The sequence below is a fragment of the Sminthopsis crassicaudata genome, chromosome 2 (assembly GCF_048593235.1).
Source record: "Sminthopsis crassicaudata isolate SCR6 chromosome 2, ASM4859323v1, whole genome shotgun sequence".
NCBI lineage: Eukaryota > Metazoa > Chordata > Mammalia > Dasyuromorphia > Dasyuridae > Sminthopsis > Sminthopsis crassicaudata.
The window spans coordinates 495091692-495106458 of NC_133618.1; positions in this window are offsets into that span (position 1 = coordinate 495091692).

Below are 14767 nucleotides of genomic sequence, written 5' to 3' on the forward strand. Positions count from 1 at the left end.
AAATGGGGGGAGGAAAAGTGAGGGGGGACAGAGAGGAAATGGGGGGAGGAAAAGTGAGGGGGACAGAGAGGAAATGGGGGAGGAAAAGTGAGGGGGGACAGAGAGGAAATGGGGGAGGAAAAGTGAGGGGGACAGAGAGGAAATGGGGGGAGGAAAAGTGAGGGGGGACAGAGAGGAAATGGCCATCAAGGGCACTTATGTGAGGAGAAAGCTGAGCATGAATAAAATGGACCCTGAAGGGGGCTGGGAACAGAAGGGAGCTGGCCCTGGACACACACAAAATAGAGAAAGTACGACTGTGTGGAAGGATCGGTGGGGAAAAGATGAATAGGGAAAGGAGGGGGAAGAGGGTCTGGCCAGGTTTCTGGTGAGGAATGAACCAGGCAGATGGGTGTCTGTGTGCATGGGGGCGCACAGAGCTCCGCCTAGCTGGAGCCCCGCTTGGATGGAGGGAGGAGGGGAAGGGTTCACGCTGACCATCATCCATCACTCACTCATCCCCGTGCCTTGACTGAACAAGAGGGAGACCAACGGCCTCTAGGCAGCTTCTTATTCCCCTCGTATCCTCCCGACTCTCACCCAGACTGACACTACCCAAGGGACTCCTGAGTGAGTCTCCCCTGAGAGAGGGGCGCTCTGGGGAAGGGGAGAGGAGAGAAGAGGGGAGAACAGGAGCCTCTGCTTCTGGATTTCCTTCCTGGTCTTTCCTTCCTATCCCTCCCTCCATCTGCATCTCAAATGTACAAAACTGCAGCTCTCTCGGACAGATCTCTCTTCTCGGGAACGTACAGATCTTTCCCCTGTAATGTCTGATCCTCGCCCCCTCCTCTGTGGTTGGAGGTAGTCGTGCGGTTTGATTCCCCAGCTGGGCGTCCCCTTGCCTTTCACCCTGAGCAGACAGAGGATTGCCAGGAACTCAGACTGCCTGGCGCCCACTGCTTCCAGTCACCCACTGGGCCCTAGGCCCAGGCCCTGCCCAGGCCACCCCTGCGGCCTCCTGGGGAGCTGAGGCTTTGGGAGGCCTGGAGAGAGGCCAAGAGAAGAGGCGCCAGGATGGCTTAGCTGGTGTCCCCTTGAGGGGTGACAGAGTGGGGGACAGGTCTCCCTGGCCTTGGTCCTGGTCTGACCCCAGGCTGGGAGCTTCCAGGGGCGGAGAGGAAAGAACTGAGGGGAGATGTTGGGGGAGAACTACGAGGCAATTAGATTTTCAGTTTGTCCCAGCAATTCAGCCGGGGCACTGTGATAAGAAAACCATTTTCCATGATGGGTTTCTAATCCTCTGTCTCCTGTCTTTCTATTTCCTGAGGCACCAGTTCTGGTCAGGCTGGATTTGGAAAGGAACGGGGGTGGGGTGGGAGAGAATGCTGGGACAGATCCTCCTTCTTCGGAATATTACAGCTCCACCTGACTCTGGTTAACCCTTCTTGTTCCCTGCCTCTTTGGGGAAGGAGTGGAAGGAATACCTGAACAGGTTACTGGAAAGTAAAAGGAAGGAGGGCAGGGGCAGGGAGCTAGCTGCAGGGGGGCACCTCGAAGGAGGAAGGGAAAGATCCAGGTTAGCTGACAAGGGGTGCAGTTGAACTAGAAGAGTAAAGGATCTTACTGATAGATCTTATTGATCTTATTTATTTATTGATCTCAGAGAAAGAGAGACAGACAGAGAGAGACAGACAGACAGAGAGAGACAGAAACACAGAGAGAGACAGTGACAGAGACAGAGAGAGAGAAAGTATGGGGAGGATGGAAAAGGATGGAGAAGGGCAGGAGATTGTTGAGCACTTGCCTACTTCTCCCAAACCTTTTCTGCCTGACCAAAGAGAGGTAGGGGACCTCTCTGGTCCCAAGTAAATGCCAGGGTGTGATTAGGAAAGCTGGTTCTCAGATCTGGGGGGGGGGGTGCAAAGCTCCAAGTTTTGAATCTGAAGAATTCTACTTCTCTCCTGTCTCCAAGCCAGAGATATAATAGGACTCTGGCTCCTGCTCCCATAGTTGTTATGCATCATTTTAGTTGTGTCCAACTTTTCATGACCCCATTTGGGATTTTCTTGGCAGAGATACTGGAGTAGTTTGCATTTTCCTTCTCCAGCTCATTTTACAAATGAGGAAACCGAGGCAAACAGGATTAAGTGATTTGCTCAGGATCACACAGCTTAGGCCGGATGTCTTAGGCCGGATATGAACTCAGGTCTTTCTGCCTCCAGGCCCGTCCATCTATCCATTGCATCACCTTGCTGTCTGGCTCCCATGTAGGGGGAGAGAAAGCTTCAGAGAGATAATAGTCCTTTTCTAGACTCTGGGGGACACTTTCATCCTTGTAAGCATGTGGATTTAGAGGAACATGGAAGAAACAGGAATAGAAAAGATGTGGAGGCCAGGGTAGGGGGAAAATGCAACAGAGAAGGGTAACAGAGAGGGCAACATGGGAAAGAAATGAATAGGGCAGTGGTGGGGAAAGATGAAGGAAGGATGAATGAATCAGATTGAAAACTGAAATCCAGGATAAGCTAGGGAAGAGATGGAGGGAGAGTGATAAGGGACACACAGGAGAAGTACAAAGATAAGAAAAGTGGAAATGGGGGAAAGATGTAGGTGTGATGGTAGGGAGAACTGGGATGAACTCTTAGGACAGATGAAGGAAAGATGGGGTATCAGAAGAAGGAGTAGAGACGGGGAAATGAAGGAGAGAAAGGCTGAAAGATTTGACAAGATAGAAGAAGGCATGAAGGGATTTGGGAGCAAAACAGAGTTAAGATGAAAGAAAATGTGATGGGGGGAAAGACAGAGAAAATGAGAAGAGAGAGTTTGGAAAAAGGCATCAGAGATAATAGAATGAGATGAAGAGAGATGGTTTTGAAGCTAGAAGAAACAAAGGAACCTCCCCTGAGGGGAGGTGGGGAACAACCATAGCACTGTGGATGCTTGGGTAAATGCCATCCTGGGACTGGCTGCTTGCTTCATTTCCCCTAACCCCGGTACCCAGAAGAGGGAGATGTCAAAGAAGGTCTGAGAGCCATCAGATGGGGCCCGGAAGCCTCCCCAACCCCATTACCGAATGGTAAGGGGCCCTGCGGTGGGGGGCTGTGCTCGAGGCTGGGCTGGGCCCAGCTTAGAGGGAAACAAGCCCCCACCAGGGAAGGGAGGGGTGCTTCAGGCATATGAGATCAGGCAAGGAGTGGGTGTGCGGTTGGCTGACGAGTGTGGACTTGCTACAGCACTAAAGCTAATCACATTTATGCTGCAGCCTCCTGAACCAGGTCTGCATATCAAACAGCTACGGGCTTGGGGCTGGGCTCTCGTAGAGCCTGGGGGGACCGGAGCCTGAGGGCCGGTCCAGTGGGAAGGATGAGCCTCAGATGCCCGGTCCAGGGCTAAGGAAGCCGGACTGGTGTGTGGGTGTGTGTACAGCCATGGTGGGGGGCCTGTCCTCAGGAGATGGCAGCAGCTTTTCTGTAGGGCTGGACCCGAGATGAGGAATTATGGCCAATTGTCCTCCATCCCCAGGTGAAGCCTTGGGGCCCAGGGTAGGGTGCTAATGGAGCACAACAGGATCTCCTGAGAGGCTGGGAGGTGAGCAGAGATCTGCCAGTGACAGAATTCTGATTGGAGGGAGAGGGGGTGGTGAGAGGAGAGACATGATAGTGGTTGGGGGGAGGGGGGCCTGGGAGAAAGAGAGCATCCTGGCTGTGACTAGGGAGGTGTGACTCCTGCTCTGTAACCGTGGGGACAAAAGCCGGTGCCTTTCTCCTGCCTTTTTACTACTCCTACAAGCTTCTCTGGGCTATAGAATATCAGACCTAGAAAAGGATCTTAGAATGTAAAGACCATAGGATGTTAGGAATGTCAAGGACTCTAGAAAAGGGAATTTTAGAGCCAGAAGGACCTTAGAACAGAGTGTATGATCCAGTCCCCTTATTTTATTAGAGGAAATTGGGGCAGGAAAGGGGAGTAGTTCGCCCCAAGTCCCTATAGTAAGTGTCCAGCAGAATCAGGACTGGAACCCCACTGACTCCCAGCTCTTTCCATTAGCTCTAATGGTGGAACTGGGAGTCAAAACCTTTCAGCTATTGGAAAGACACTTGGTACCCAAAAAGAACTCTTTCGGGGGCTAAGAAAGGTTAATAGCAGGAACGAGGCTCTGGTGGGAGAACTGGAGGCACCGTAACAAGTTGGCAGGAGGCCTTTTGGGGTACATGAATAAATGAGTGAATGAAGGAATAATAACATTTACTAATCACTTAATAGGAGCGAAACTGCCAAGGGCCCTGGGAATAGCAGTGCCTCCCCAACCAATGAGCCTATATTTAGCCCCCCTTTGAAGCTTCAAGGGAAGCAACCCCTGTTAGAAACAGGGTCAAATGACTCCATCACACAGCCCAGCCACCACCCAGGAAGGGAAGTGCGCCAGCCTGACTGAAGCAGCAGAGCCCACTGAGGGAACTACGGGTGGCAATTTATGCCAGGCTGCCCTTAAATCACACAAGGTAGGTAGCCTATAAAGGAGAGCAGACTGGCCGTGGCTGATATGGAGCCCTGAAAGCTGGCAAAGTGCTCCTAGATTTTCTCATTTGGGCTTCACAACCGCCCTGTGACATAAATACGGCAAGTATTATTGAGAGTAGGCAAGAGCCGGGATGGAAAGACTGTCAGATTTGAAATCAAAAAGACCCGAATTTCAGGCTTGCCCCACAACACTTACTCGGTGTGGAAAAGTTATTTATTCATCTGTAAAATGAGGATTTAAAAAAAAACTATTTCTCTACTTCATAAGATTGTGCAAGGCCCAAATGAGATGATATGTATGAAGTGCTTTGTACATCTGAAAGCTCTCTTTAAATATCAGCTATTAGTCCTGACCATAGCCATAGCTCACAGCCGAGGTGGTTTGCCTGACTCTGCCATCGTGCCCATGGGGCACCTCATCATCCTGCAAGCTTGCGTCACCCTTGGTAGTCACCCCGACAGTACCCTGAAGGGCAGAGCAGAGAGCTCCTCCCCAAACCTCCATGTAAGAGGTAGTCCAGGACAGCCATCCCTTCCTTTTTCACCCAGCGGTAGTCCTTAAGACTTTTCCATCAAGGTCCCAGGAACTCCTCCTCCCTCCCCCCTCCTTCAGCTTCCTTTTGTGTGTTGCTCTCCCATTAGGCTGTAACTCCTTGAAAGCAAAGGCTGTCTGTCTTTTTCACACGTGTATCCCCATCACTTAGCACAGGGCCAGGCACCCCAAATACTGATTGCCTGACGACCCTCTCCCTTTACATTATTATTATTTTGGGAGGCAATCCGAGGTAAGTGACTTGTCCAGGATCACAACTCGTGAGTGTAACGTGTCTCCTGACTCCAGGCTGCTGTTCCACCCCGCCGCCTCACCCGGCTGACCCCACTTTACACACAATCCCCTAACACAACCGAGCCTCTCACTCAGATTAGAACATGGCCAAGGCAATCACTGACCATACCTATAAACACAGCTTGGGGCAGACTCTCTGGAATTCATGGTCAGGGCTGGCAAAGTGGAAGGCACGGATGCGCCCCCAAATTCCTCTATAGAGAAGAGCCCTGAAACTTCTCTCCCTGGCGAGTTTTACTGGAGAGATGGAGGGCAGGAGTTCAGAGTAATGGTTAAGAATGGGGGCGGCCTTCTGTTACAGCTCTGGTCCTGGCTCTGGACTTGCCCTCTGACAGAACACAAGTCACTTTCTGGTTCTTCTTTTTCGGACGGTGAAGGAATTAAAAAGCATATCAGAGCTGTAACTAGGCAGGCAACCAGATGGTTTTTAAATCCCTTTCGGACCTAAGGTTTTGTGGCTATTCCCCAGGGAGTCAGTTTACCACAAAATAAAGCAAACAGCATCAGGAGCGTCTCCGTTTGACAAGCCAGCCTGCTGTTTGTGGTGCCCAAGACTGAGCTTAGAGGCCAGGCTGAGTGGGGTAGATGCGAGGGGGAAGGATGGGAGTTATCGCTGACCCTGACCCCAAGGTCCTCCTCGGCCCGGAGCCTCGGCCCAGAGAGGGGGTAGTCTTGTGCAGGAAGGAGTCTAAATCCCCTGGGCTGTCTAATTTAATCACAGCTCTGAGCACGGTGACACTATAAATAATTTTTAGTGCGACATAACCATTATTTCACTAATTGCTTCACAAGAACCCCTGGCCTGGGACATAAATTAAGATTTGCTGAGTCAACACCTTTCGTGATCCTTGGGGGCACTGAGCAGGGTAACCAAATGGCAGTGCTGATCCCATCCCTGTCGCGGGCATTCAGGGTGGTAAGGTCCCTGGAAGTCAGTTCCCGGTCTCCATGGAGTACAGAGACGGGGACAGCCAGGGAGGGTGAGGAGGAAGGAGGAGAGGGGCTACCACATAGTGGGGCCCAAAGGGGGAGAGGCCCAGTGACACCAGAGAACCTCAGAATGAACGTCAGAGATGGAAGGGGCCCAAGATCAGAAAGCACAGGCTATGAGAGCTGGGAAGGATGTAACAATATGGGAGATCAGGGCCAGAAAAGACCTCCAAATACAAAATTGGAGCTAGAAGAGATCATAGATCCCAGCATTTTTTCACCTGTGTGACCCTGGGCCAAACACTTAAATCCCCTGGGCCTTAGTTTTTTCATCTGTAAAATGAAAGGATTGGATTAGAGAGATAGCTTCTGAGGCTTCTTCCAACATATCAGAGCTGAAAAGTTGGAAGATCCTAGAGAGATAGGGAAGGTACATCTGACACGGTCTCTGCCTTCCAGTTTAGGGCATGTAAACATATCTGCAAGGTCCCTTTGAGACCCAGCGCAGTGACCACCTGAAGCATGATCTTTGGAGACAATTATCTCCCTTCTTACTCGCCCCTCTCCCTTCAAGTCCTCCATTATCTCTAGCCAGAAGCGCCCCAGAAGGCCTCTGATACAAATGCATTTAGACGGTGACCCGATCTGGGCTGGGGCATAGGAAGAAGAGAAAACTTTCAGAGAAGAACTAAAAGCATTTTGAGTCATTTTCAAATTGGATGAATGACATGCAAATTATATGCAAAAGAGTGTCTATTTTTGAGTCTCCAGTGTGGGTAGTTTGTTTGCTAGGGCTGCAGCCCCAGTTAATGCTTGATGATATCATGAGCAGAGGAGGTAAGACTTGGGTGACTTGGAGGGAGGACAGTGAGGTGACAAGAGCTTTGGCCTTAAAAAACATGGGATCGAGTCTTGGCTCTAACATTTACTTGCTTAAATTTCCCCACTCTGGGCTCACTTCCTTATGTGTAAAAGACAGAAAAAGGAACCAGACCTTTGGTTTTTATTTGCATGGGGAACTCCTGAATAAAGAAACTCGTTTTACCACAGCTCAACGGGAACCTGCAATTTATAGCCTTAGAAAGTTGCCAGTAGCATTAAGAAGTGAAGCTGACTTGCCTCAAGGTCACACAGCTGAGACTTGTCTGGGGAAGATCTTCAGGCATATTAGGTGAATGTCTCCAAATCTTAGAAATCTCTAGTCCTTTTTGTATTTTCTCAGCATCCTCACCATGGCACTGGGTGTCCCCCTGCCTCTGGCTTTCCAACACCCTTTTTTATTTGTAAAGCACTTAGAAGAGAATCTGGCATGTAGTAGGTGCTTAATAAATGCTTAGTCCATCCATCCGGGCTCTAAGACCCACCCTCTATGTGGCACTGCCTCTCACCTGTAATATGTGGACTGTAACATTTGCTCTCCTCACCTTACAGGGCTGTTGTGAGATAAATTGGTTGGCAAATTACACACCACATTACTGAAATGTGTGTTTGCTGTTATCACCAGTCACAGGCCCACAGTAGCCCAGCAAAGATTTTTAAAAGACCCCACCTCTTCCACCCCTTACAGTCTTTCCTCCCTCTTCCCCAGATCCTGCTGATCCTTCAAAGGCCCAATGAGGAATCGGTTCTGAGCAGAGGAAGGAACTGGCGGAGGCTTAGGAGAAGCGTTTGTAGCCCCCATGGTGAGCCTGGGCCAGCCCCCAGGCCCTGGGAGATGGGAGGGAGCCCTGCACCGCTCCGCCCGGAGGCTTCCTGGCTAACTTCCCCCGCAGGTTGTCTTGCTGGCACCTTCAAGGTTGTTGCTACCATGAAAAACTCCCCAACATAAATCCCAGGGTGTCTGCTCTGCCCTCCCTTCCCCTCCCCGCCCGACTCCCTGACTTCTTTGTCTGTGAAAAGGGGACCTTGGAACCAGCAGGGATTGGCAGTCTCAGAACCTCCTGCATTATTATTCCACACAGAACGTTTCGTGCTGGAACCGACCTTAGAGCCCAGGTGGCAAAGCTTGGAAGGGACCTCCAGCCCCTCCCTTGTGAAAAGTTGGTCCTCCTTCCTGGTGGTGTTGACAAAGCACTCTCCACGTATCATCTTGTCTGACACTCACCACAATCCTGTGAGACTGGCGCACTGGGGTGGAAAGAGCTGGAGGTCATGGGACGGTGTAAGGGGAGAACCTGGACTCAAATCCAGGCCCACCACTTAGAGACTGCAGGCAGGCCATCCCCACTCAGTTTCCTTCATTCTTAAAATAAGAGATCTGGCAGGATGAGTTCTATAGCTCCCGGTTACCTAAACAGGTGGGACAATATTATTATTCCCATCTCACAGATGGAAAAATTGAGGCTCAAAGAGTAGAAGAGTGCCGGCTCTGGTCGTAGGACTAGCTAGTGCTGTCATACTTCATTCTTAGGTATTCTGTTTCCAAAGCTGGGGGCCTTTCTGCCACAGTCGGGGATCTTAGACCACCACCTGAAAAACCAGCAAACGGAGCCTTTGTTGTGAGGAGTGGGGGAGGGGCCTCGCCACTGTTATTTAACTAACATTGCTGTTCCCAGAGGGTCCCCACGGCCAGTCTGCCGTCCCTGACCCTTCAAAGGGCAGGAGGGTGGAAGGAGGGGGGCAGATAGAACCCTGCTCTAGGTGTCATCACCCCCATCTCCCTGTGTTTAAACAGCAAGGGCCCAAGCTGTTAAATACACAGAGCCGAAGAGAGACTGCCTCCTTCGGTGACGCCCCGCACTCCCGCCCACTGCCTCCCGCTTCCCCCAGCCCCGCAAGTTCTAGACTAAGCGCTTGCCTTCAGAAGGCTCAGTGGGTGTAGGAGGATGCTAAGGAAGGAGAGCTTGGGGAGCTGGAGGTCGCAGGGACCAGCCAGGAGAAAGGACCAACCAGGATGCTCGGAGAATGTGGCCTTTTCAGGAAGAAAAAAACCACACACAACCCTTTGAAATCCAGCAAGAATAAAACTTTAAACAATAAAGAGCTTCTCTCTCCCCCTCGGCTGTTGCCCAGGCAACGGGAGAGCGCTCAACAACTGTTTAGTTTTTTAAGAAACCAAATCCCCCTCCCTTTGGTCAGCTTAATGGCAGGAAGATGAAGAGACGGAGGCAGGAACCCCTCGCGGCCCATTGTGTGGTAACCCGGGTCAGCTGCCTGCAGCAGTGACATTTAAATCCAATGGTACATGTTCTATTTAAACCCTGAGCTACAGTCCTAGGGCTCACAGCCCCCTGCGCAGGAGACTCGAATCTCTTACTTGGGGACTCTCCGGCCAGCACGTCCTTGCCGACTTCAGAATCAGAGGCGGGGATTCCCCGCTCTCCTCCCCAGAGGGGTGTGCTATTGGGGTCCGGGGCAGACTCAAAGATCTACCCGCGCTCTTAGCCCAAAGAGGTTTTGCAAAAGAAGTGCTCGCGCGGTCTCCTCCGAGGCTGTGGGAGCACACACCGGAGAGGGAGGTCGCGTAGTCCGGTCCTCCTCACTTACAGGGAAAGAAGCTGAGCTCCACGGGAGGGAAGTGACTTAAAACTCCGGAATGTAGGATGACAGTACCTCCCCCTCCGCTTCCAAATTCTGTCACCACTGAGGGTTACCGCCATCCTCCCAGCCAGCGCGGCTTCCAGCGTAGGTCTCGGCCTCCTCATTTGTACTCTCCCCACATCCAGGCTGTTGTCCAATCTCACTCCTCCCTTCCAGCCTCGGCCGCAGTGCCGGCCCTCCTCACCTCTTGCCTGGACTATTGCAACAGCCTTATAATTGGTCTCCCCACCTCCAAGCCCGTGCCCACCGCAATCTCGGGCTCATTTACTACCAGGGCTTTTCCCCTGAGGGCTGATTTGACTGTATCTCACTCTGCCTCCCGTACTGAGGAACCCCAGCCGCTCCCTGTTTACCTCGGGATAAATCCGGCGTGGCAGTTAAAGACCCTCCGAGCCTGACCTCTTCGCCCTGTGCACTTTCTTCCCCACCCCACCCCGGGCCTTCAGTCTGGGCCGGTCTCTTCTCAGAACCGGCTAGTTCTGCTAGAGGCCTTCCCCGGCCTTCCCCCAACTCCCGCCCGGTCTAGAAACGAGCTCCCCGTTGTATATGCGCATATATGTATGAAATGGCATTCAGGTGGCGAGTATCCCGACCTCAGTGCTCGTCTGCAGACGGTGCTCAATAAATGCATACTGAGCCACGAAGGGCGCATCTACATAGTTGTTTGCGCGCCGTCTCCCCGGCCAAAGGAGCTGGCTGAGGGCAGGAGCCGTTTCCATCCGCTGCTTCTCGGGACAGTGAGCCCGGGATGATGCTCACTGAGTGGCCGGAGAGCCTCTAACTGCTGCTCCCCCTTCTCCGGAGGATGACAGCCTCCTGCTTCCCCAGAAATACAAAGTATAAGGAAGTTAAATTTAGAAAAGCCAGGCCAGACTGGCTCCCGGGTCACCATCAAGTCCTGACACAACGTAGCTGAAAAACCAGGGCGGGAAATTGCCGTCAGCCGCAGCAAAAAGCCAGGAGGGGAAGCTGTGACATTTGTGAGACGAGGGAGGGCAGCGGCGGGAAAGCGAGGGGGGAGAGGGGCAGCTCGCTCCGAGGGGCGGGGCCCACAGCCCTTTCTCGGGGAGGGGGCCCTTTGTGAAGCCGAACTGCCGGCACCTCGAGGAGAGGCTCCCCTCCGGCTCCGAGCCTCAGAAGGCCCCTGGAGGCCTCTCTGAAATCCCGGCTGCAGCCAGTCACCAGATATGACAGGGAACATGGGACCGGTGACAAGCTGCCAGGCCGCAGAGAGAACATTTCCCAGTGCGCACTCTTCTCCCGCCCTCCCCCTCTCTCCAAGGAGACGGAGGATGCCCAGCCCCTCCCGCCCCCCCCCCCTCCCTCCCTCGCACATCTCATTTAGCACCGAACTAAATGCCAAACCCGGAGGAGCCACGTCGGAAGGTGCGGGGTAATGAACTCCCATTGGCTTCTATCACAGGATCACTGCCTTAATTTACGAGGCCTGAGTGAGTCTCATTGCCCCAGTGCGCTGTAAGTAATTAACTATTAATAAAAGCATTACCGAGTTAACCACAGGGGCATGTTTAATTCATGGGGCAAGGAAAGAACAGGACAGGGGCTCCTTCGGCTCGTGGGGATCCTCCCGGGGCTGAGCATCTCCATCAGCGCCAAACAGTACCGGAGGCGGCCCCGGCCCCCTCAGAGCCGGCGGCTGCCTCAGGTCTCCGGAGGATGCTAAACCTTCCCTCTGACCGCACGCCCCACCGGCCAGCAGGACAAGGGAAGCCTTTTCTCCAGCTCCAGCCCCCCTCCCACCCCAGGGGACTAACTCCTCTGAAAAGCAACTTGGTAGTGCCTGGCTAAGCCGCCCATGTGTCCCAAAGAAAGGTTTCCCAAGAAATGTCCGAGAGCCCGCAAGGAATCCGGCCTTTCTTCACTGCCTTTTGGTTGAGAAAGTACTCTGAGTCACTTGACTTGTGAATCAAATTTAGGTTCAAATCCTGGCTCCAAAATGTAGTAGCTTTGTGACCAAGGACCTCAGAACCTCAGTTTACTCATTTACAGAATGGGAACAAGAGTTGCTCTACCAATCTCTCACAAGGTTGATCTGATGAAATGATTTTATAAATAGCACAGTAATAAAGAAAAGTGAGCGCTCTCTCTCCTCTCTCTCTCTCTCTCTCTCTCTCTCTCTCTCTCTCTCTCTCTCTCTCTCTCTCTCTCTCTCTCTGTCTCTCTGTCTCTCTGTCTCTCTGTCTCTCTCTCTCTCTCTCTCTCTCTCTCTCTCTGTCTCTCTCTCTCTGTCTCTCTGACTCTCTCTCTCTCTCTCTCTCTCTCTCTCTCTGTCTCTCTCTCTCTCTGTCTCTCTGACTCTCTCTCTCTCTGTCTCTCTCTCTCTCTCTCTCTCTGTCTCTCTCTCTCTGTCTCTCTCTCTGTCTCTCTGACTCTCTCTCTCTCTCTCTCTCTCTCTGTCTCTCTCTCTCTCTGTCTCTCTCTGTCTCTCTCTCTCTCTCTCTCTCTCTCTCTCTCACACACACACACACACACACACACACACACACACACTGCCCTTCCCCCATGTGTATCACAAAATAAATCCCTACTAATCCAGAAGAGATGTTCCAACCCCAAAACTATAAATTCCTATGGAAGTGTTCTATATGGACTTTCTCCAAAGTGACACCCTTATCCCCACCCTCACCCTCTCCAATCCTTGTTCTTAGATACTGCCCATTACACAGATTTCAGGGACTTTCTGCCCTTGGCTCACAGTCTCATGTCCATTTCTGTCTTCCTTGGGAGCCCCCCCCCCATTATTTAACCAGCAGAAAGAGAATCTGTTCATTCTCCACCCCCCCTAAAGAAGCTGAGCAGAGTCTCTAAGAGACTCAGAAATCACAGCATGTCATGCCATGATTTACTTAAAGCAGTCTGTTCTAGGTAAGAGAAAGTGTAGGCCCATGGAGGCATACCTATGCCAAATTGAAACCAAGTCCAATATTTTCCCCACGACACTAAATGGTTAAAATTTGGATTACAGGAAGTAACAAATCATAAATATAGAAAGTGAAGAGTAAAGGGAACTTTTTGATGCCAGGAAAGCTAGATTTAGAGACTTCAGAGCAGGTGAGGGAAGAGGTCAAATTAGAGAGGTAGGCAGGAAGTGTCTCATTGTTGTTATTCTATTGGGGCCAGTGTGGGGGGGAATATATCCTGCTTAAAAGCTAAATCTTCTAAAAGTCCAAGTGCCTGCTGACCCCACTGAAGTTAGTTCTGACATTGACTATGTAGTTACTTGATCTCCGAGCCCATCTCCTCTTGTAAAATGAAGGTGGTTAAACTAGATGCAAAGGTTTGGTCTACACAGTTAAAAAAAAAATCATAAACTATTTCAAACATAACTATCTCCCTTTGTAAGCTTATGCATTTTATTTTTAGGAGTCCATAAGTCTCACTGGAACATCAATGGGGTCCGTGAACATAAAAAAATGTTTAAGAAACCCCCTGGACTAGAGGGTCTCTGAGATCCCTTCCAGTTATTAATCCTGAGTCCTTGGGTATTCTTTGGGAGAAGAGTAGGAGTGTGAATGTGGATCTAGTTCCCACCAGGGAATAATGCTTGGAAACAATTTGTGAGATGGTTAGAAAAGTGCTTTGTAAACCTTACAGCATTGTAGAAATAATTATTCATCCCAGTCCCACAATTTCTCAGTATTTCCAAACCAGGGAAATCCCTTCCCACATCCTTTCACACCCCATTCCTGTCCCAATTCCTACCTTGTAACTTAAGGGATTTTTCTTCTTTGCTTTATAAAATGGCAGCAACCTCAAGCAACACCTGAGAGGCCAGAAAACCAGCGCATTTAGAGCTGAAAGAGGCTCTAGCTAGGCAGTCCAAAGTCATTTCACAGACGAGGAAACAGAGTCAAAAACATTCATTGCCTTGGCCAAGCCCTTCTTGACTGCAGATTTCCTCCTCATTTCAGGACCTCCGAGCTAGGAGGAGCCTCAGCAGTCTAACCTTGTGCTGGAAGCGCACCTTCCCTAGAGGGCTCAGAAGGGGCCGAGGTCAGCGTCTCTCAGCACCAGCTGCCTCCGTTTCCAAGCTGGTAGCCTCTCAGTTGATGTTTCCCAAAGAGGACTGGAACCTGGGACGCTGCTGCTCCGCCCTTCTCCCCCACCGCCAGCTGAGGCAGAGAAGGGGGTGGGAAAGACGTGGGCCCCCTGCATGGTCACTTGCGATTCCCTGGGCTCTCACCGAACCATGGCTCTGGCCCTCCTCGCCACCTTCCTTATGTGCTCACAGGTGGAAGCGGTGAGGCACAAAGTGAGCACTTGGAAAACCTCATCTCTAATCTTTTCTCTTTCTGGGTGTATTTCCTCAGCTGTAAAATAAAGGGACTGCACTAGATGAACAATAAAGCCCCTTCTGGCTCTGAAAGTAAGTGCTGACTCAAGAAGCAAGAGGCTTCCAGAAAGCAGCCACGACTGCTAGAACTCAAACCTGGGAGCCCCGGGGTGCAGTTCTGTCACTATTCACTAGGCATCCCCTGCACTCCTGCAGGCTCAGGGCAGGACGCTGTGGGTGGACCACCATCACAGCCTCAGAGAGACAAGGCACATCCTCAGTTTTCCTCAACCTGTGCAAACATGGAGTTGCCATGGCAATGCTGCAGCCCAAATACACAGCGGCTGCAAGCGGCATGGGGTGGCTTGCCGAGCTTAATACAGAGTGTGGAGAGCACCTAGGCCGTGCAGCTGAGGGATTGGATGGGCCAGGCGGGGGAAGGAGGAGGGGAAGGCCTCTGGAAAGATGGGCTGGTAATTGCCGCTAAGTGAGGGACTGTCACTGAGCCCACAAGCACTGGATGAGCCCCACTCTGCATCCTGTAATTACTGCACCAGACCGCTCTCCCTCCCCATGTGCCTGGGGCAGAGGTGGGGGCAGCAGGGGGAAAAGGGCAGGACTCTGGCAATCTTCTCCAGCGCTAGGTGTGCTGCATC